Source organism: Mustela lutreola, chromosome 12 (genome assembly GCF_030435805.1).
Source record: "Mustela lutreola isolate mMusLut2 chromosome 12, mMusLut2.pri, whole genome shotgun sequence".
Taxonomy (NCBI): domain Eukaryota; kingdom Metazoa; phylum Chordata; class Mammalia; order Carnivora; family Mustelidae; genus Mustela; species Mustela lutreola.
In genome coordinates, this window is record NC_081301.1 from 18,586,017 (window position 1) to 18,608,034 (window position 22,018).

The window sequence follows — 22,018 nt, forward strand, 5'->3', positions numbered from 1 at the left end:
AAAAGAATTGGGGCACCTGGGTGGCTCAGTGGGTTAAAACCTCTGCCTTTGGCTCAGGTCATGATCCCTGGGTCCTGGGATCGAGCCCCGCATCGGGATCTCTGCTCGGTGGGGAGCCTGCTTCCTCCTCTCTCTCTGCCTGCCTCTCTGCCTACTTGTGATCTCTGTCTGTCACATAAATAAATAAAATATTGAAAAACAAAAAAAAGAACAAGAATTTATTCCCTTGCCGTTTTGGAGGGCAGAGTCTTAAAATGAGTTTTATTGGGCTAAAATCAAGTAGTCCATGGGGCCAGTTCCTTCTGGAGGCTCCCGGGGAGAATTGTTCTTTGCTTCATTCAGCTTCTGGTAGCGGCCAGCAATCCTTGGCATGTGGCCACAACCCTTCAATCCCTGTTCCCCAGTCACTCTGCCGTCTCTCCTGCAGTCACATCTCCCTCTGCCTCCCTTTTGTAAGGTCACTTTGTGATTGCATCTACGATAATCTCCTTAAGACACCACCCTTAATTTAATCACATCTGCAAAGTCCCTTTTGCCATAAAAGGTAACATTTAGAAGTTCTGGGGAATTAGGTCGTGGCCATCTTCCGGAGGGTTGGGGGTTGCTTATTGGCCTACTGTAGTCCTCGTGTCCACTGAACAGAGTTAATAGTCTCAACCCCCATTTTATAGGCAGCAACCCAGACGGAGCTCACAGCAGTGACAGCATTTGAAACATCACACACTATATAAATGACAGAACCCAGATGATACCCAAGTCTGTCCAGTTTCAAGCAATGGGCTTCTTCTGTTATGTCACCGTACCTCATAAAACTGAGGAAATAATACCCATATAGACAGCTTCCACAGTGCAAACCAAGGAGCCCAGTATTTTACGTGCGGAAAACCTCTGTCAACCTACACACTGGCTATGTGACTTTAAGTCCCTTGACCTCTCCTCACCTCAGTGTCCCCCCACCCCCTTAATTAAGGGGGAATGTAGGCATGAGAATAGAAGTAACATTAATGCTTTGTCATGTTATTAACAAATATAAGTGGTCTATTTGCTGCTACTCCTGCTGTTGGGAGACTGCGGCATAGGGAAAGATTAGAGGTGGGACCGCCCATCAGGACAAAGGCGAGCCCACGGTGCTCCCCTAGGAGGAGAGTGACCCCGTACTCCATACAGTCCATCCAAGGGAGCTTCCAGCTCTGAGGCAAGTGATACCTTCCAGCTGACTCCAAATAGGGGAGAATTTTCCAGCATCACTAAGGAAAGAGAATGCACAAAGGCTTGGAAAACTGTGGCAGGACAGAGACCTTAAAGCCCGCTACAGGAGGGATTGGAAAATGTATTCCACTACTCCAAGGAAGTTAATGCTACTTCTTCCAGATAAATCATCTCTCAAACCAACACTAAACATCCCTTTGGGAAAATACTCAGTGAGGTGCGTGAGTGTGCACGCATATGTGCATACATGCCTGTGTGTGTGTGTGTGTGTGTGTATGTGTGTGTGTTTTGCACATGCTTAGCAGGATGGAGGGGAAATCTGTGTGGGCTATTTCAGTGAACTCAGTTTGGCCAACCTGGGAATTTCAAGGTATGTCTCAATGTCTATACATTCTTTTTGTGAACATTTTTATTTTAGAACATGGCTCTGAGATGATCTTTTCTGTCATTTAAGATGAGAAATTAGAGGCACCTGGGTGGCTCAGTGGGTTAAAGCCTCTGCCTTTGGCTCAGGCCATGATCCCAGGGTCCTGGGATTGAGCCCCGCATCAGGCTTTCTGCTCAGTGGGGAGACTGCTTCCCCCTCTCTCTCTCTGCCTGCCTCTCTGCCTACTTGTGATTTATATCTGATAATTAATAAAATCTTTAAAAAAAAAAAAGATGAGAAAGTAAAGGCCCAGAGTAGAATAAATGACTTGTCTGTAAGAGTCAATGACCACCATTTTGAGATTACTCAGAGTGTGGCAAGCATAAACATTTGACTGGGTATATTTCCTTTATTCCTGAGAGCAACTCTAGGATGTATCGGTTCATACTGGGCCCATTTTACAAGTGGGGGACCTATAACACACAAGTTAAGTAATATGGCCCAGGTCCTCCTTCTTCTCATAACTGGTTAATGGTTGAATTAGGATGGGAACAAATCCATACCAGATCCATTCACAACTCTAGTATTAGCATGGACGGATGGGGACTTGTCACTGAGCCCTGTAGTTAGAGCACCCAGAAACACCTAACCAAAGCCCTTCTTTTTTTTTAGATTTTATGTATTTATTTATTTGAGAGAGTGAGCACGAGTGGGGGTAGGGAGAGGGGCAGAGGGAGAGGGACAAATAGGCTCCACACTTAGTGTGGAGCATGACTTCGGGTTTGATGTCACGATCCTGAGATCATGACCTGAGCCAAAATCAAGAGTTGGGTGCAGGCACCCCCACCAAAGCCCTTCTTGCCTCATTAGATTTTTATGCACAAACTCCAAAGTCTGTCCGGTTGGTCCATCTGGGTTCAAGCACGTCATCTTTGCCTCTGGGTAACTGTGAAATATGTAAGGAAGCACCCCCCAAAAACAAGAAGCCAAGGTTGGAGTTTACAGACTGAGTCTGGATCTTCTTTTTGCTGCCATTTGTTGCTCATGGGTCTGGCATGATGTACCTACTAACATCTCTGTACCTCACACTCCCCATCTGAAAGAGGGCAATAATAAGAGTGTCTACCTAGGAGGCTCATGGTAAACATCACAGAACTGAACACAAGCCAACAACTTAAAAGATGCCCTACATGACAGGGACCACTCAATAAATGTGAGCTACTGTTATCTACCATTGTCCACCAACAAAAATCTAAAAAAAACCAAGGAGAAGGGACAAGTTAAACTTCCTCACGAGCATCTAACTCAGCTGCAACAAATCAGTCAAGATACCCAATCTGCATTAACTTCAAAGCTATGCATTCCCTCTGTGACCTGCATTAAGCCCCAAGATGGCTTGACTCACTCATATTTGTCATTGCAGCCTGGGCTCAGACTAGTAAACATGCCCCAGACCACTTCCCCAGCCATCTGGAGGGAATCCACAACTTCAGACCTTCCAACTTCTCATGGGTCAGTGTTAATCTTTTGAATCCTCCCTCTTCCCCTTGGGCCTCCAGCTAAGAAGCCTTCTTTGGAAAGTGTTAGAAGACAAGACAGCACCGGGTGGCTTCAACTCCCTTTTCTCCCCTGTTAAACCTGCAGAAGTATTTTAGACAGAACCTGGGGATTCATGCTTCTCTAAGTGCAATTCAGTAATGCAAAGTGTGAGCATTTGACTGGAATTTTAGGGGGAAAAATCATTTATTATCCCCCAAATCTGTATAAATCATCACAATTTCTCTTCTACTCTCTTCCTTCATCTTTAAACCAATGTTTAGAGGTACTAGGGTTAGGAATTTTTATCTGTCTCACTAATGGGGAATCTGAGTTTCAAAGAAGGGACATGATTTCCTCAAGGTAATTCACCTTGTAGATGGTCAAGCTGATGAAACCCCAAACTACCAGTCTTATGCCTTTTCCATCATCTAGATAATCAGTTAGTCAGTCATTTCATGGGAACATTAACTGACTTCTCAGTGCTTTGGGATGGGAAGCAGAGTTCTTGTCTTAAAGGAGCTCTCATAGTCTCAATGAGGAAATAGATGAGGAAATCAGTGATAACAATGAAGACTCCAATCATCTAATAAATCATTCCAAGAAAGGGTTTTTTTGTTGTTGTTGTTTAGCTTCAGTATCTACTGTGGGTCTAAGCCATTCTAAGAACCATGATGTGTAGGAATGATATTCACAATAATTAGCAAGTGGCATAGCATAGGAACCAACCATGAACAGATCTGTTAATAAGCCAAGGAAAGGTATGGTGCCTACCCTCATGGTCTACTGAGGTAAAATATATAATGTGCTAAAAATGAAAAATGGAAATCTGGATGAGAATAGAAGAGGGGTCCTTCTCTCTTAGTGGAAGGCCATGGAAATGTTCTTGGAAGTATATAAAGTAAATCTTGAGAAATGACATAGGAACTTGCCATGCAGACAAAGAAGAAGGAAGGTTGTTCTAGGGACAGGTCACTGAATGTGCAAAGTCTCAGAGCCCTCTAAATTATTTCTTTGATTATTTTACTTAAAATTTTTAAGTTGCTAAGATCCTTAGGGGTGACTTGTTTGGTAACCAGTACCCTGAAAACCAAGGCAAGGAAGGGATTTGCCCCCAAGTTACCCAGTAACTTGCCCCACTCTCAGGACTTGCCCCACTCTAAGCCAAAGCTCCATCCCTTCTGCGATGCTGACCAGTCTACCTATCGGTTGATTATGCAGCTGATTTGCCCTATTCCATCAAGAAGGAAAGCTGTCCTCTAGCTTGCAGTTCATTCAATGACGCCTTGAGCTTTCTCGTCCTTTATTGTCTCAGGAAAAATGAGAAGAGATGGCAAAAAGCATCGAACAAAGACTTGTGGACCGCAAATTGGGGAACCTTGACTCCAAACAAATGCGTCTAATTGAATGACTAGCCCATTGTGTTGGGTCCGAGCTCCTTCGTTGCTCTGGGAGAGATTTCTGGTAATTGTAGAGTCATGTGGGATTTCTGGAGTTAGCACATTTCGGGAGTTAGCACACTAGATGAATCCCAAGAAGAGGAAGAGATTGGGAACAGTGAAGGAGTGGCTAAGCAGGGGGGAAGCAGGGGGTCCTGTGGGAAGGGGGTGCCAGACTTCTCAAGGAAATGAACGCCTGACTGCCTCAGATAGAGGTAGTCCTGACCGACATTCCACTCACTGGCTGATCCATCTGGAAAAACAAAAAGAGCATTGCATTTCACAGACCTTCAAGGAAATGAGAATGATCTCACCTGAGGCAAACCCTCATGCTCCCTCTGGCCTTCAAACCACAGCCTCCACCAGCAGCCAGTGAGGGAGGATTGCAAACAAGAAACAACAGGATCAGCCTTTGGCCCACTCTGTGCAGAGGTGTTTCCAAGCACTCACTCCATCCTCTCATGTGGAAGAAAGAGCTTACGGTACGAAGAAGGACAAGACCGTAAGAGATCGGATGCCAAGAGGTGTGGCCTCTGCCAAACAGGAGAGTGAGTGGTTATTAATTCTATAAGCATCCCCTGCTGTAATGTCTAGAGTGGAAAGCAGCCATGGTGGCTTTGAGCAAGTAATTTCTGTGAGTTCCCTTTCCTCATCTGTGCAATGGGTATGTTGGACACGATAATCTAGTTTCCCTCTCATACTCTATGAAAGAACAAGGATAATGTTTAATGATACAGCACAGCATGTCAAACATTCACTTGTTCCTCCATTACTGTATTCATCCATTAAACTCTATTTCCTGAGTTTCTGCAATGCCCAAGGCTCTGTGCTTGACACAGAAAAAGCAGGCGTGATCCCTGTACTCTGGAAGCCTAGAGTGTAAGGGGAAAAAACTAGACATCCATCTACCATGTACAGATAACGAATGTCCTAACGGAATTCCCACATACTAGGGTGCTTGGAAACACTTTTTGTGGATGAAATCTAGGAAGCTCTGTGGGGAATTTGGATCAGAACTGGACGATAAGGTGATGTGTGGAGGTGGAGGTGAGAGTTCTGGGTAGAGTACAGCATTAGCCAGGGTTCAGTTGTTGGAAAGTGTATCCAGACTCTAAATTTGCCTGGAACAGAGGCAGCAAAAGGCGCACAGATCGATGGAAAGAAGTCCTTGTCTGGACTACTCCTTACACAGAAGCCAGGGTATGGTTCTCAAGATGCCACATGGGTTTTAGAGAAACTTCCTAAAATTCCTGTCTCTTCTAAAGATACATAAATAAAGCTAGCCATCTCTTTCATATGTTGCCAGAATATACTTCCATGATAGTAACTGAATGCTTACTCAGAGTCTCCTGTGTTTGCTCCATTGACTTATTCCTGCCTTGAGGACCAGTCTAGTGATATCTGGCTTTGTTTTCCCTCTGATTGTCCAAGCCACCTGTATTTGACCCCTAGTCTATCCTGTGGAAGACGGGGAGGACAGGAGCTGTCAGGTTTGGGATGTTCCCAGAAGTCATATTTATTACCCTGTTTCCTTGCATGCTTTTTTTTTTTTTTTTAAGATTTTATTTATTTGACAGACAGAGATCACAAGTAGGCAGAGAGAGGGGGAAAACAGGCTCCCTGCTGAGCAGAGAGCCCAATGTGGGGCTCGATCCCAGGACCCTGAGATCATGACCTGAGCCAAAGGCAGAGGCTTAACCCACTGAGCCACCCAGGCGCCCTCTAGCATGCTTTCTTATTGCAGTTAAATACACACATAATCGCAAACGTATACTGATTACATGCTATATGTAAATGTAGCCTATACACCATGTGAAATGTAGTACATACTGTTCTAATGTTTTACTCCCTAACCCTGAGAGATAAACTTGGTCAAATCTGGGAAACCAAGAGGCCAGGAAGCATTCGCTGCAAGTTGAAAGACACAGTCTCGTGCTACTGCAACATACTTTGGCTGAAACACAGAATTAAAAACTTCCAAAACAACCAACATTTGAATCAGCCAGAATGTTCAAAAGTTCAAATGAGCTGTTTATGACATGACTATTTATGGGCTTTCTTGCTGTCTGGGAGGGTCACTTAAGCAGAAGATCCTAGAATACAGAGCCATAGCAACCATGGGGATGACCTAACCTTGTCCCACTTTTTCCAGACAGAGAAACTGAGGCCCACAGCAATAATAATAAGTATGGGAATTACATCATTCATTATTAAAAACATTCATTATTAGTAATGAATCAAAAAAACAAAAACAAAAACCAAGGATCTCCCCTTTAGCTCTTATGGAACAAAGAAATATATTTTCTATATTTAAATAGAGCAGTTATTTTTGTACAAGCAGTATTATAATTCAATAGGGCATAAAACATTTAAATATCATCTGACAATGTTCCTGGACAGTGGCGCACATTGGAAAGAACTATAGAGTCCCGTGTTGTCATCTAAATGCTTCCCAGGTGTATTCCCTAAGTGGACTGAATTACTTCCCTAAACCTCCCTTTCTTCATGTGTCAAAAGGGGTCGACACCTGCTTGGCTTGAGCAAGCCTGTAATGAAATAATATCCATGAAGTGCCTCGCAGAGCACCTACTATAGACTTAATAAGGGTGGGTCCAACCATCGCCACAGGTTCCATGGGCCTCATTTCCCTCCACGGTCACAAAACTGCTGTGCGTTGTGACAAGCTGAAATGTGGGTGCTGTGCCCTCGAGGCTTCCCGACTGCCTCGCATGCCTGTGTGTGCCCTGCGGATCCTCAGTGCATGCTAACCACCGAGTGAACGGATGACTCAGAGCTTGGAAAGAATCCACAGCACGCTGGAGAGCAAAGGCGCAGTTTATGTCTCAAAGATTAAGTTGTTAACCTTTTTTTTTTCTTTGTGCTGGACACCTTTCCGCACTGAGAAGAAAACTTCAGAAAGGTTTTCCCCAGGAGGTGCTACTTAGAAGACGGTCCCATTCACGGAACATGGGCATTGTCCACAAAGCTGCCCCTCATGGGGGGGGGGGGGTTGGGGGGGGCTGCTGGGAGGGCGAAGCCTCTGGGCAGCTGGGCAGGCTCCCTCACCCAGAAGACCAGCCGGGCAGATCTGCTGTTCCCCGCACTGCCCTGCTGCTGACAGCTAATCCTGGGTTATCTCTCTGCTGGCCCAGAGAAACCCAACCGCCCCAGGCTTCTGCAGGGCTTTAGGTCCTCTTTCCAGGAACTGGGCTCAGCCCCTTTCCTTTTGGAGGTGCCATTGAGCAGCTGCGGAGCAGAGCCCCAGCGCGCCGCGAGCCCAGGGTAGAGGTGGCGTTTCCAGCCCGCCTGAGCAGCAGAGCCAGAGCTGCCGGTCCTGCGCCCTCTCATTCCCTGGGCTTCTGTCTCACAATGAGAAAATCCGTTTGGGGAGCCAAGCAAAAATCACACCTAGCTTACAGCTGCTCTGGGTCTGGGTTGGGGGTGGAGAAGGGGAGGAGGCAGAAGAGGGAAGCTGGAATTCCTACTTTTGCCATAAATTGTATGCAAATGGGTTCCTTTCCTGGCAGGGAGCAGGGAGTGAGTGCGTCTTTCATGAGCTAACCCTGTTCCGCTGGGAGGGCTGTTCCTTTAATTCACCAACTGAAAAAGTAGGAAAGGATGTCTGGAGGCGAGGCGTCCCATTACAGAGGCAGGAGCTGCTATATAAGCCAGCCAAAGCTGGCTGCGCTGGCCACAGCCTGCCTACTGTCACTGCTCTCCTACAAGCGCAGACTCACGCCGGCCTCTCTTCGCACAAAGACTGTGTGGCTGCGGGTGACGCTGGGGGCAGCGCACGTGGGAGCCCCGCTGCTCACAGCCAGGCACTGACTCCATGGAGCTGGTTCATTCAAGGATCTAGGTCCTTCCCAACTCCGGAGAGGTAAGTGTGTTTAACCCGCATCACCAAAGATCGTTATGGCGCACTGTTTGCATTCTTGGTGTCAGAGGAGCAGTGGGCTCATCATTATAAAACTTCCTCCGTGTCTTCGCCATTGGCAAAACGGTGTATTTGTTATGATCAGATGCACCTTGACTGTCTTCTGCTTACCCCTCCCAGACTTGGAGGTTTGGGGGGGGGCGTTGTTTGAGTTTTATGAGCAGTCGCACGTGGAGGGAACTTTCTGTAAAGTTTTTAGCTCTGCGTCCTCCAGAGGAAAAGTGGGAATCTTCTCTTAACTCCCTGCCTGGCTGATTCACCTGTGATTATTTTGGTCTGCGGGAGAGACTGGTAGAATTTGAAGGTGGAGATTGTTTGTGGTCTTGCTCTGGGATAGGTTAAGGGAAGGCTGATAGAGGATGACAGAACAATAAAATTGTATATCTAAACGGCGCTCACCTTGCAGTGTACAAAAGTTTTGTATCCATCCCTCATTCCACCACATCCTCCCTGTGTTTAGACAGAGAGAGGGAGGAGGGCTGAAGAACAGAAGGGAGGAGGGAAGTCCTAGGGCCAGATGAGCAGCTAGAATACTAGGTGGGAGGGGGGACCCCAACTTCCATGCATACCCACGGGCAGGGGGACTCCCCCTGGGTATTTCCTGATTCACTGATCCTTGGGCTGGGTACCTGTGCATGTCTTGGGGTGCTTAGAGCCAGTGGTACCCTGCATCTTTCTAGAATCACCTCCCCCTCCTCACCCCTCATCACAGAAAGCCCTGAGAAACCCCTTGCCCCCTGGCTGGGAAGATCTACCTGGCAGACTCTGAGAAGGGCACAGGGGGTCCTCTCTCTCTTCAGTGCTACAAGGGGATTAGGAGCTTGGGTTTTGAAGCCAGGCGTCAGTCATTTTGGTGTCCCCACCACCACTATCATAGATGTTACCATGATGAGAATCTGCAACCTCCGTGGGCCTCAGTGTCCACTTACCTAAAATGGGGACAATAACTTCTGTTGTCATTATGAGAAGGAAATGGAGCATAAAGCATTGGGAGAGTGAGTGCTCAGTAACCAGAAGTTTGGAAAAATCACTGTCATTTGTCAAACACTGCCATCACCTTGGAAGTTAAAAGAGGCATTTAGGCAATCTTGGACTGTTTCTCATGTGTTCCTCACCCCCTACCCCGAGCCCCCTTCTTTTCATCTCCCTATTCTGAGGGCTTCTCACTGGGCTGGCAGGTCGGAGATTTGGCTATATTTCACAAGCAGGAGGTTGTTTTGGCACAGGTTAGGGGAAAGGGAACAGCCCAGGGCTGGATGTAAATGTCAGGTTCTGACTCCAGAATGCACAAGGTTTTGAGTTTGGGCGTTTGCAGATTCGAAAGCTGTCAGTTATAAAGTAGGATGCTGCGGGGGGGTCTCCTTGGAAATGCTCTCTGTCCAGAGTGAGAGCAGGACAGGGAGGCCCACTTGAAGAATGAATGCCTCTTTTTCATGTTTTGTGGACTACCCCCTCGCCACTTTTTATGAAGCTTTCCCATATGTTCTTTAGAAATAAACCCTGCTGCCCACCCCCGCCAGCTTTCTGCTTTGCCCTTTGGATATGGTCAGCCCAATGGAGGACTGGGGGAGGTTTGTTCAGCACTAAAGAAATCTGGGGGAAATTTGCTGGCATTGTGTGCATCGGAGCCTATTGCAATGGAGGTGATTGTGCTTTGACCATACGTGTTTCAGGTGGATGACGGCATTTAGGGGAAGAAATGCGTACACATTATGAATATTCTCTGGTTTGCTCAGAAAAGTGTGAATTGGATAAGGATTAAAAGGGGTATGACCAATGCTACAGTCTTTAAAGATTTTTTTTTCTCTGTGCTTTGTTTGAAAAACCTAGCTTCCCTATCTCATCTTCTACTAACGGCTTGTCTCCTCCCCCCAAAGAAGTTACTGATCTTCCAACCCTCAGTTTTGTTGTCCATATAAAGAGGGTGACGATCTGTATCTCTCTGGGCTTTTGTGACGTCCAAATGAGATAGTATATGGCAGATTCGGTGCTTGACACGTAGTAGGGGCTCAATAAATGGAGGTTTTTCTTAGTTTTCTTGCTTCTCAATTTATAAGGACTTATCTGAAATCCATGTTCTCAGACAGTGGTTTTCAAACTTATATTTAGTTGTGGAAACATTCATTAAATGAAATTGATGGCAGAACTCCAGTACGGAGGTAAATGTGGGACTGCTTTGGCTGATGTGGGAGTGGAGGGTCTGAAACTCACCCCATTGTTCTCAGCCCTTTGGGACATTTCCCCAGAACCTTAAGTGACACAAAATGCAGTTAAAAATCATGAAACAAGGCAGTGCACATTCAGGCTGCTGTTTTGCATTGCAGTTTGCCCCTTCGGGTCCCCACCTGGAACAGGAATCCATACGATTCCCCGAGTAAGACAGTAGACAAGAATATGGGAAACATAAAAGGCTTAACATGGGATGCTGATTTTAATTTATTTTAATGATCATGGAGAGCCTAGTCTATTCTGTGCCTCTCTTGTGCACATCATCTCACGAAACATCCACACGACGTCTCTGAGAAATGGATCATGCTTATTGGATAAAGACTAAGTTGAAGAGTAGAGAGGATGAATAATTTTTCCAGATCCTAGAATGCAGGGTGATGGAGCCACTTTTCAGACCCAGGTCCCGGTGACCCCCAAATCAGAAACACATTTCACCGTGTGCTTTCTGAATGCTGCTGCTTCTCATGCTCGCTGTCTTTAGAAGGGAAAAAAACTTCCTTTCTGACTAAATCTACCCCTCCAGCCAGACTGTGGCCACCCATAAATACGCAGTAGCCTGATCATATAACCAGAATGGAATTTGGGAAGGGAATTCAAGCTGACAGATTGAAAAACATGCCCTCCTTAATTCTCCCCCTTCTGATGCTCACGATGAACTAAAAACACCTATTCTGCTCTTCCCCTGGGCTTCTGTAGACACACAGCCACGTTTTCTTACAAGGAAAGCAAAGCTATCTAACAGATATAAAGCACAAGTCTCTCCACACTGAAGTCACTTCAGTTTGGAAAGTACCAGACATTCAGCTCACTCCAGATACACAGTTCCTTGTGGTGAGGATAAAACACATACACACAGTAATTAACATTGAGGCTAACTGTGTGCTAGAATTTGTCGTTCCTTATCTAATTCTCAGTGTAACACTGCAAGTTATAAATCACTCCCTCTATTTTATGGACAGAGAGTGAAAACCCCAAGAAGTTAAGTGGTTCACATGAGGGTTTTCCATAAGTCAGGAGCGGAGTTGGCTTTGAACCCACACTCTCTAAAACTCTACTCTTCTTTCCACGGTGCTTTATTGCTTCCTGACGTCAGGCAGGGCTGACCCCTTATGGAACCTTGAATGATCTCTTTCAGTCATTGGCCAGATGGTAGAGAAGCCCCGGCTGACATTGGTATCTATTGACTTTACAGAATAGCCCTGCATATATCATTTTTCATGGTGCCCAGAAAAGGTCAGCTTATAGTGGTGCAGTTCTCTGCCTAGAAACAGAAAAGTTCGAATTTCAGCCCCAAGAGAGAGAGAATGACACTAAAGGTAGCAGTCAGGTCATTACTGTTGGTTTTCTTCCCAGGAAAGGAGGCACATACTTTGCTGTGCTCTGCAAGCTGGAGCCCTGCTTGGAGAAGCAGGACCGCACCTGCCCCACACCCTCTCTGAGAGCCAGCTAAGCCGAGCATCTGGTGTAAAAGGGCTGATGTGGGGACAGAGTGAGATCAGTGTGCCCAGCCTTGGGGCAGTGAATCTGAAGACGATCGGGAAATAAAGGGTTGTAGGCTCCAAGCCACAAATTTCCCTGAAGTCCTAGAGATGAGGGTGATGTTCAGTTACTTCTCGACTTGAGAAGATCAGAGGGGATTCCCGTGAATCTAAACCCGGCCAATCTGAACATCTCCAACATGTGGGAAACATGAGACGAAGGCTCCCTTCCAACAGGGAAAACCCCATCAAACTCCTGCCATCTCCAGGCAATAACCCCATCCCGACAAAAGGCCTTACTTATCATAAAGGGCTGCGTGTACCACGTGACTGCTTGGTAGAGGGGAATAATCTGTGTGCCTACCTGTTTCCAACCCTGGTAACCAGACTTTTCTTTCAGTAATGCCTCAAGCCTAGAATTGTTTTTCTGTTTCTTTCTGCCTTGTGTCATATCTCTGGTCTCTACTTAGTCATAACCTCACTGAGCTCTGTCAGTGTATCCTTTGACCCTCCGTGAAGGATTACGAGCAAAATGCCCACACTGAACGCAAACTGTGCAAGGAAATGTCCTTCCACGTGCATTTCTAGTCTCTTTGTGAATGGAAGTGGAAAAAAAAAATCATGCCAAGTTGTTTCAGATTTTTTGCAATTTCCTGAAATTCACAGGTTCTTAATTCTGTAGCCATGGTAACTTGAATAGGTTTGGCTGGTCCTTTGACACCCACTCCCATCCCCCAAACACCCTGTGTCAAGAGCAGGAGAGATTTTGTAAGCTCTGAAAGTTAACAGCTTTGCCTCAGAGCAAAGCAGTGGCTAGCTCTTGCCCTGGAGGAGGTGAGTTGGCTGCTATGAACTCCTGCGTGAACAGGTCCAGGAAGGGCTTCTAGCTGGGGTGTGGGGGTGATTGTAATAGCTAACATTTCCTAACAACTCTACAGGCATTTTGCCTTTGAGTCATCAACTATCCAGCCAGTGTAACCACCCCCTGTTCAAACATGGGGATCCTGAAGCTGAAAAAGTTTAAGTAGCTTCCACACAGATAGTAAATATCGGAGCCAGAACTCAAACCCAGCTCCAAGTCCTGAACACATACTTAAAACCATTAGGATAGGGGGCGCCTGGGTGGTTCAGTGGGTTAAAGCCTCTGCCTTTGGCTCAGGTCATGATCCCAGGGTCCTGGGATGGAGCCCCACATCGGGCTCTCTGCTCAGCAGCGAGCCTGTTTCTCCCCTCACTCTGCCTGCCTCTCTGCCTACTTGTGATCTCTGTCTGTTAAATAAATTTAAAAAAATAAAATAAAACCATTAGGATATGTATGTCAAGCTTGACACCTTAATTCTTTTCATTTTCTGGTAACAGAGAGGGCTGGACACCCTCTCTAAGAGAGAATGAAAAGAGAATGAGAACCCCAGTGTTCTTCTCTTCAGCGGCGCAGCCACTGGCGGTATCTCTGACTTGCTCCTTCTGGTTTCACTTCCTGTGGAAACTGTAATGAAATAATTAGTGTATAATTCCTGATGCAATGTGTTTCTTCTACTGGACTCTAAGCAGCCCAGGGTGAAGATTGATCCACACCTGGGGCCCTTCACCAGCCCGAGACCTGAAGCAGGTGCACACACAGAAGCAAGTGCAGCTTCGTGAAGCCATGCCTAGCCTGGGCTGGCTCAGCTACCCCTCTCCTAGTTCCCTCAGAACTCTCTGCTTCCCCGACTGACCTCTGTGCATTGTAAATACTTTGATAATCCCCTCCCCTGCCCCACCTAACTGCACACCCCTGACATCAAGGTCATCAGAGAGGCAGCAACTGTGTCTTGCTCCTTTTCCCCAAAGCCTCGCCACCTGCTGACAGGTACCAGGCCCCCAGTAAGTTATTGTTGAAGAAACTCTCTGCCGTCCCAAAGGAAATGGAACAATAGCACAGCATTGCCTCGCTTCTGAACTATGTTCCATGGCTTTTGAAGCATTTTTCTCTGTTGGGTTAGTTTTTGACCAAATAGGATGCACATAAATTTATAAACATATAAAATGACTTTCCCATGCCTCACTCTTAGATTGTCCCAGCAACCATAGATAACCTTACAGGTAGGTAAACTGAGGCTAGAATGGTTGTCATTTGCACAAAGTGGAGAGTGGAAAGCTCCCACAACTATACCTTCACTGTGCCCCTCAGCCCTCAGGTTTTCTTCCCTTTTTCAGAAAAGAAGGAAGTTAAAGACAGCAGGTTACTCTCCAGGAGAATATTTACATTTTTAAAGGGCTGTTCTGTAGAGAGAGCAATGCTTAACTGATAAGAGAATTGCCAGTGTTAGACTTCAGGCCAGGGGATCCTTGGGAGGAGGAGGAGAACTCAAATGTATCATCCAGGGTTATGTTCAGGGGCAAAACCATACTTGGCAGAAAGAAAGATGGAGGGGACTGAATACTGAGAGCAAGTCAGTATGTTTCTGTTCAGAGCTCTAAGCCTACATGTGCAGCATAAGGAACTCCTGGCTCGTGGCAGTGCACTGGGGAACTTTCTAGGCATGTGGTCCAGCAGGAACACGTGGCCTCCCTGCAGAAGTGACACACTACAGCCAGAACAAGGGAGCCCGAAGCAGTCCTGGGCTCTCAGCCAGCCAGAGCCTCTCCCAAACACTGCATCCAGTCTAGGCACCAGGATACAAAATAACAGCAACAACAGCAATACCAAGAAAGCATGGGGATACATCCAGACAAGAAAGCCACAACTTTCTGGTTAGGAAAGAAACAGTCTGGGAGAAGCAAGTACGCAAGGAGCAGGAGAGAACCCATCTGCTAGGGAACTCAGGGAAGTAAAAATCATCTCATGCTGGGCACCGGCACCTTTGGTGCTGCCCCCAAGGGAAGCAAGCTGCTCTCTGGGAAACTCCAGCCCTGGGTCCTGGGATGGTCACAAGGAGGTGGCTTGATGTAGATATGTCACAGTAGAGTGTTCTCACTTAGAGAGTGTTCTAAATCAGAGGTGGTTTGTTAAAAAATTTTTCCGGAGAACCTAAAGGATGTTGACATTAAAAGGGCTCATCGGCAGCCTCTAAGCCAGGGCTCCACCTCCAAGGTGATCTGGGGGCTGCCGTGGAGAGATGGGGAGGCCAAGCAGGGGCTCCATTCAATCTGATTTTAACTTAAGCCCTTCACTTTTATCTGTTTTGTACACAGAGCTTCCTCATGAAATGTAATTTGGTCAAAGAGTTCTGTGGCAAAATAATAATAATAATAATAATAATAATAATAATAATAATAAAGTTTCTGTAAATTGCTGGCCTGGTTTAACTCTGCTTATTTGGATGATAGTGAAACTGAGACTCAGAAGAGGGAAAAGTCTCTCTAAGATCTCACGCCAGCTGGCAACAGGGTCAGGTCTCAGTCTGAGGTCTTCTGACTCTTGCTTTTGGAAGCTAGGGACAATATTAAAAAAAAAAAAAATGTCAGATTTAATATATTATTTAAAAAGGGAAAATTATTGGATTCTTATTCTCTGAACAGCTTTAGCACATATGGGTTGAGGCAAGAGGCCACTAGATTTGTTATCTCTTGCTGCGTAATAAATTGCCATGAAGTTTGGTGGTTTAAAGTAACATCCATTTGTTATCTTAAAATTTCTTTAGGTCAGGAATGTGAGCATAGCTTACTTAGCTGGACATTTTACTTCATGGTCACTCTTGAGGCTACACTCACAGTGTTGGCCAGAATTGGGGTCTCATCTGAAGGGTCAACTGGGGAATTAGTAGCTTCCAGGCTCACTTGCATGGTTGTTGGCTATAGTCAGTTTCTTGAGGTCTTTTGGCCCAAGGCCACCCTGAGTTCCTTGCCACATGGACTTCTCCAACATGACCATTAGTTTCTTCAAAGCCAACGAGAGAGAGAGAGAGAGAGAGAAAGAAAGAAAAAGAGAGATGGGGAGAGACAGCCTGCAAACAAACAGACATCTTGTACAGCTTAACTGTGGAAGTGATACCCATCACCTTAGCCATATATTTTTTTGTAAGGAATAAGCCACCAGGCCATCCCACACTCAAGGGAAGAGAATTGCACAAAGATCTGAACAGGAGGAGCAGTATCACTGGGGCCCATCTCAGAGCTTCTCTGCCATTCCAGCACTCCAGTGTCACCTATTTCTGACAACTTCTTATTAATAACAAGTTCACCCAAGCCACCTGCACTTCTGATTGGCAGTCAACAATTATGACAACCACTAGAGTGGACTGTGTCTTATTTATGCTTTCCCTCCATGTATAAGATGGAGCCAGGTGTTTTGCATTAGATGTCCTAGTTCACTGGGGAACCATCATTCCTCTTGAATATCTCAGGATAGGATCATCCAAGGCAGTGACTTCAAATATATTTCATTCGAAAGCAGGATATTTGAAGTGACAAAATCTGAAACTCATCCAATTTCTCCCCTTCCCAACCTATTCCTCTCTCAGCAGATATAATGAAGGCTAAAATTTGGGATTAATTCTTTCTCCCTTTCCACTTTTTCTTTCCTACACCACCATATTCCAAATCTTGTGGATTCTATTGCCTTAATGAGTAAATCAGTTCACTGACTCCCCAACCCCTCCCTCATCATCCTAGTTCAGGTCATGCATCTCACAGGTGGACCATAGCAATAGTTTTCCCAGCGGCTACCATCCCACCAGCCTTTCCTTTCAATCTGTCCCTCAACCTGGGTTGTAGGTAAACCTTCCCAGTCTTAAAGACTCCCAAATGATTCTCTTCTGGCCACAGAAAAAAATTCAGATCTTCAACCTAGAATTCAATTTCTTTCATGGACTGGCCTCCAACCTCCAAACACATCTTGTACTTCAGCTGTAATCCATGCTCTCAACACCAACTGTTTCATGATTTTTATGCCCTGGAAAATGCCACTCCCTCTTTCCTATAATATCCTTCCCTTGTTTTTTTTTTTTTTTTTTTTTTTTTTTACCTATTCATAATCTCCTTTCAAAATTCAGTTCAAAAACCACCTCTCTCCTCTGGGTAGAGGAGATATCCTTTTATTGTCATCCTATTCAGCCCTGTATCTTTTTCTGTCATCACCCTTATCATTCTGGAACTGGCTGTCTGCTCATAGATCAACTGCTCCTGCCAGTATAGTTCTTGAAAGGAGAATTTGTATCTGGTTCATCTGAAATTGAGCACAATTGGAATAAAATTAACCTTCAAACACAGACAGGAGTTCTTACTGTGTCCCAGATTTGGACTTCTCTTTCCTCACTAGAGTTTATTTAGAAAGCCCAAAACTTGAGGTTGTTTTCATGTCTTGCCCCCTGGGCTTCCAACTGTGTAGACTACTGTCTACTGTCTACTACTGTCTACTACTACTGTGTAGTCAACTGTCGTGATTTATGACAGAAGGAAGCCAGCCCTGTTCTAGGACAGGAAACTATCTCAGGGCACAGACTTCAAGGAATGCCCTTGCTTTCAGAGGAGGCTTCTGGATCAAAGCATGTCCTGCCTGGGGTTTGGAAAAAACAGTACCAAGGACAGAGGAGGCCTGTCTGGGGATTTGAGGCTGAGTCACAGGAGATCCTGTTATCTGGAGGTTATAACAAGGATCAGTCTACAGCCAGTGGGAAGAAGGAAGGACTCAAGGGAGGGATGGAGACAAAGAGTTCTCTGTCTTAGGACATGGAGAAATTCACCGCACAGGAGAGGATCAGCTAATTGTTCAGAGTATGGCTTTGGCATTAGTTCTGGGTTCAAGGGCTTGCTCTTTTCTTATCAACATGATCTTGGCCAAGTTACTTAATTTCTCTTACCCTCATCTTCATCCATAGTAAAGGCAAAATAGTAGCACCTACTCCAAAAGGTTATTGTGATGATTAAATGGTGTAAGGGTGAGTGCATTGCTTAGTACAAAACTCAGTCGGGTATAAACATTTTATTGTCATATTTGCTACCTGTTGTTGAAATGGTCATGGGGAATAAAGCTCCATTAGACAAGCAGTTACCAAAACTGTGGCCCGTGGAGCAACATTCTCATGAGATGCAACTCTAAAAGTGTTTTGTGGACAAAAGGGGTTTAGGGAATCCTTTCCACTGTGTCCTGTTCTTGGGAATTCTTTTCTTTTTTTTCTTTTTTAAGATTTTTTATTTATTTATTTGACAGACAGAGATCACAAGTAGGCAGAGAGGCAGGCAGAGTGAGAGGGGAGAAGCAGGCTCACTGCTGAGCAGAGAGCCCGATGTGGGGCTCAATCCCAGGACCCCGGGATCATGATCTGAGCTGAAGGCAGAGGCTTTAACACACTGAGCCACCCAGGCGCCCCAGGAATTCTTAGCTCACATTCTAGAGGTGGAGATAAAGTAGATAAGAGGATATGCAAGATTCTTTTAAGCTCCTTGTGGAGCTTACATTATGGAGGAAGAAGATAGATGATAATAAGGAATCAAATAAACGTTTGAGTACAATTTCAGGCAACTATTTGCTAAGAAGAAACAGAAAACATAGTAAGGGAACAGACAATGAGATGGTTTTGAGTGGGGTGTCCTTTTCAAAGGGTGAGACATGGAGATGACATTAGGCAGAGATCTGAATAAAACAGAGAAATGAGCTCTGTAGGTACTCTGCTGGGAGTTTAGATTTTATTCTAAGTGTGGTTAGAAGCCAGTGGGAGATTTTGGGGAGAAGAGTACATGATCTAAAAAATCCTGTAGCAGGAACCTACTCAGCTTTGTTTAACCCATGTCCCCCAAGTTACTTGACCACAAATGCCATTTTCCACAGGACATGTACCTAAAAACATTCTGGAATGTATTCTGGTAAATTCTGCACTAGAGCACAAGGCTTCATAGATTTTTAAAAGGACTATAAATTTGCTCTCATTCATCTAGACCTATGGTAAAAGCCCAGCAAACCACTCGGGCTGAAACAGGAATGCCCAGAGCAAGAAAACCTAACTCTAGAGGTAAAGAGAAGTGGGGTGTCACCCTAATTAGCAGCTCTTTTTGGCTGAGATGATCAATGAGCACAGCCAGGCTTCAGCAGACTCTGGAATCCCATCTCAGGCCAAAGGAAACTTGCCAACAACTGCCTAAAAACTAATAAGTGTTTGCAAACAGTACACCTTGGCTTAAGCATTCTCCAAAGGGGAAGTGTACAAAACTTGAGGTCCAGCCAGAGGCTCTGGGAGAAAGAGGTCAAATATTTCGGTGCTTACACACAGACAGCCACCAGATTGCTGCTAAAGATCTAGGAAATGGAAGGTGAGGTGTCTGCTTGGGCTCTGATCTCTCTCTTTACCGAGCAGCAGTAATTTAAATTTTCACCTTATAGCTCTGCCTATTTGTGATGTCTGTCAAATAAATAAATAAAACCTTTAAAAAAAGTTTTTTTTTTTTTTTCACCTTATATAAACAGGAAGTTGCTTGATGAATCAGCCTGGGTAGTAATTGAGAGCACGCATTTTAGAGTCACAAGGTAGGGTCCAAATGCCGGCTGTTCATTTAAACCAGTCACTGAATCTCCCTGAATCTCAATTTAACTTTCAAATGTACATAATAATACCTGTCTCACCAGGTTGCCATGACAAATGACAAGATAAATGATTGCATGTATAAAAAGCTTCTAGCATAAGGCATGGCACAAAACAGATATATAGAAGGCTCTCAACAAAAGGTTAGTTTCCTTCTTGTCCAGTTCACTCTGTATCTGGTTTTACAACTATAGTCCAGCAACCATCAGGAAGCCACCAGGTGGCAGCCTATTTTTATAAATAAAGTTTTATTGGAACACAGCCATGCTCATTCCTTTATGCCATGACCATGGCTACTTTTTCTGCAGTTGTAGACTTGAGTCTTTGTGACATAGATCATCTAGCTGCAAAACCTAAAATATTTACTGTCTGGTCACTTAGAAATGATATGGACTCCTGCCAGTGTGCTAACTTTAGATACCTAATTTCCAATCACCACAACCTAGCAAGGTGTATATTATTATATTTACACATATGAAACAATTGAAACAGAAATAAAGGCTCACCTAGTAAGTCCCCCTTCCAAAAACATAATACTGAAAGAAACTTCGAAGAATGACAGAAGAGTTATTCATTTTTGTGATTCACCCTCGATTTCCCCTGGAACCTCCTCTGTCTTCTATCTCTCCCAGGCTAAATTTGTTGACTTGCCTGACATATGCTGAATTAAATGCTGTTGTCCAGAAAGGACTCCCCCATCTCTACAAATTTATTTATTTATTTATTTATTTGTTTGTTTATAAAAGTCCATTCTTTTAAAAATGAAAGTTGTAATTTCTAGACCCTCTGCAAGACTCTCATGCCTTGACTGATTTCTTGGAAACAGTACTCTTTTTTTTTTTTTGGTCATACATAGCATGAGGGCCAGTTTTCCAGAAAGGAGAGATTTGTTAAGCTCCTCTGTCTGCTACTTCTCACTTTATCTTCCTCTCACTTACTCACTTTCTCTCCAGGCCAGACTCAAAGAGAGTAGGCTGTTTCCAGGGGCTTTAAAGATTTGCCTGAGACATAGATATTATAGCACATTTGGCTCTGTGCCTCCCCTCAAGTTCGAAACTGTACATAAAATGGCCATATGCACTCTGGCTCCCCAGCCCCGCCCTCTTAAGGGGCCCCATTTTAGGGATCCAAAAATTCTACTTACTCATGTAAGTAGAATTGTGTATCCCTGTGATATTTCTTGCATAAATATTATTTAAACCTAAGATAAAGTGAATCTTACTTAAAAAGATAACTTGGTGTAGCAGAAAGAGTATAGGGTTTGGAATTATAAGACTGAGTTCTTAATTCTAAATAACATAATTACTGGCTGGGCAAGCTATTTCACCTTCTGACGCTTTCAGCTCTCATAACAATAAAAGATGAACAGCACTTCCTAACGGCTAAGGTTGCCATCACCATTAAAGGGCATCTGCTGGGACCCCTGAGTGGCCCAGTTGGTTAAGCATCTGACTCTTGGTTTTGGCTCAGGTTGTGATGTTAGGGTCATGAGGCTGAGGCCCACTCAGCACTGAGTCTGCTTGACATTCACTCTCCCTCTCCCTTTGCCTCTCCTGCTCATGGTCTCTTTCAAATAAATAAATAAATCTTAAAATAAAAAGGGCGTCTGTAAAGTTCCAGGCAGAGAATACGTGTGATACTGTCTGCCTTACTCACGGTTTACGTTGGTGGAAAGTTTCCATCCACAAGCCTTGCACTCAGAGACTGGCCATGATTGAATATCGTCATTACTCCCATCGAACGTGTAAGGAAATGGAAGGAGGAGGGTGTAGATTTGTTCCAAATCTGCACTTTCCCCATTGTGTGCCACCAAACCGAATCCCGTGACATACTTCAAACACAAAATAATCAAGTGGGTTTGGAAAACACTATAAACTCTCCTCCTCTTGGAGATTTCCGATGAACACAAACCCATTAAAGACCCTGGAAAACCCTGAAGTAAACAAAGCTGTAAAATTTGTTTGGTTTAAAATAACATTTGGTTTAAAATAGCATTTTCCAAACATGTTTAACTAGGAAATCTTTTTTTCCCTTGCATTAATACCTGCCAACATGTTGTAGATTACATTTTACAAAATGCCACCTAAAGTTATACAGCTAATTAAACCCAAGTCAGGGGTTAAAAATATCTATTTTTTCAGGCTCATGCGCAACTTCTCCAACTCTTTCTGGAAGTAAAGGTCTGACCACTGGGTCGTTTTGAAGTTTGCCTTTTTGCTTTGCTGTGCAGACCACACTTTGACATCAGTCAAAGATGGCAGCAAAGCCGAGGGTTAGGAATGGGCTCTCTAACACATGAGTCTGTCCCTCTGAATTAAATCCCTGCT

The 22,018-nt window shown here is 44.7% G+C and overlaps 1 protein-coding gene across 10 annotated transcripts in view; it reads left to right on the forward strand.

Moving 5' to 3' along the window:
• Positions 1-8,059: 8,059 nt before the first annotated feature.
• TNC (tenascin C) overlaps positions 8,060-22,018 on the forward strand; it is a 92,769-nt gene continuing 78,810 nt past the window's right edge. For 2 of the 10 annotated variants that reach the window (XM_059141977.1, XM_059141976.1), the window contains exon 1: positions 8,063-8,431. The gene's annotated coding sequence lies outside the window, so the exon portion shown is untranslated. Of the gene's footprint in view, positions 8,432-22,018 lie in introns of all 10 variants that reach the window. The other 8 variants (XM_059141982.1, XM_059141981.1, XM_059141975.1 and 5 more) reach the window with 7 other exon arrangements.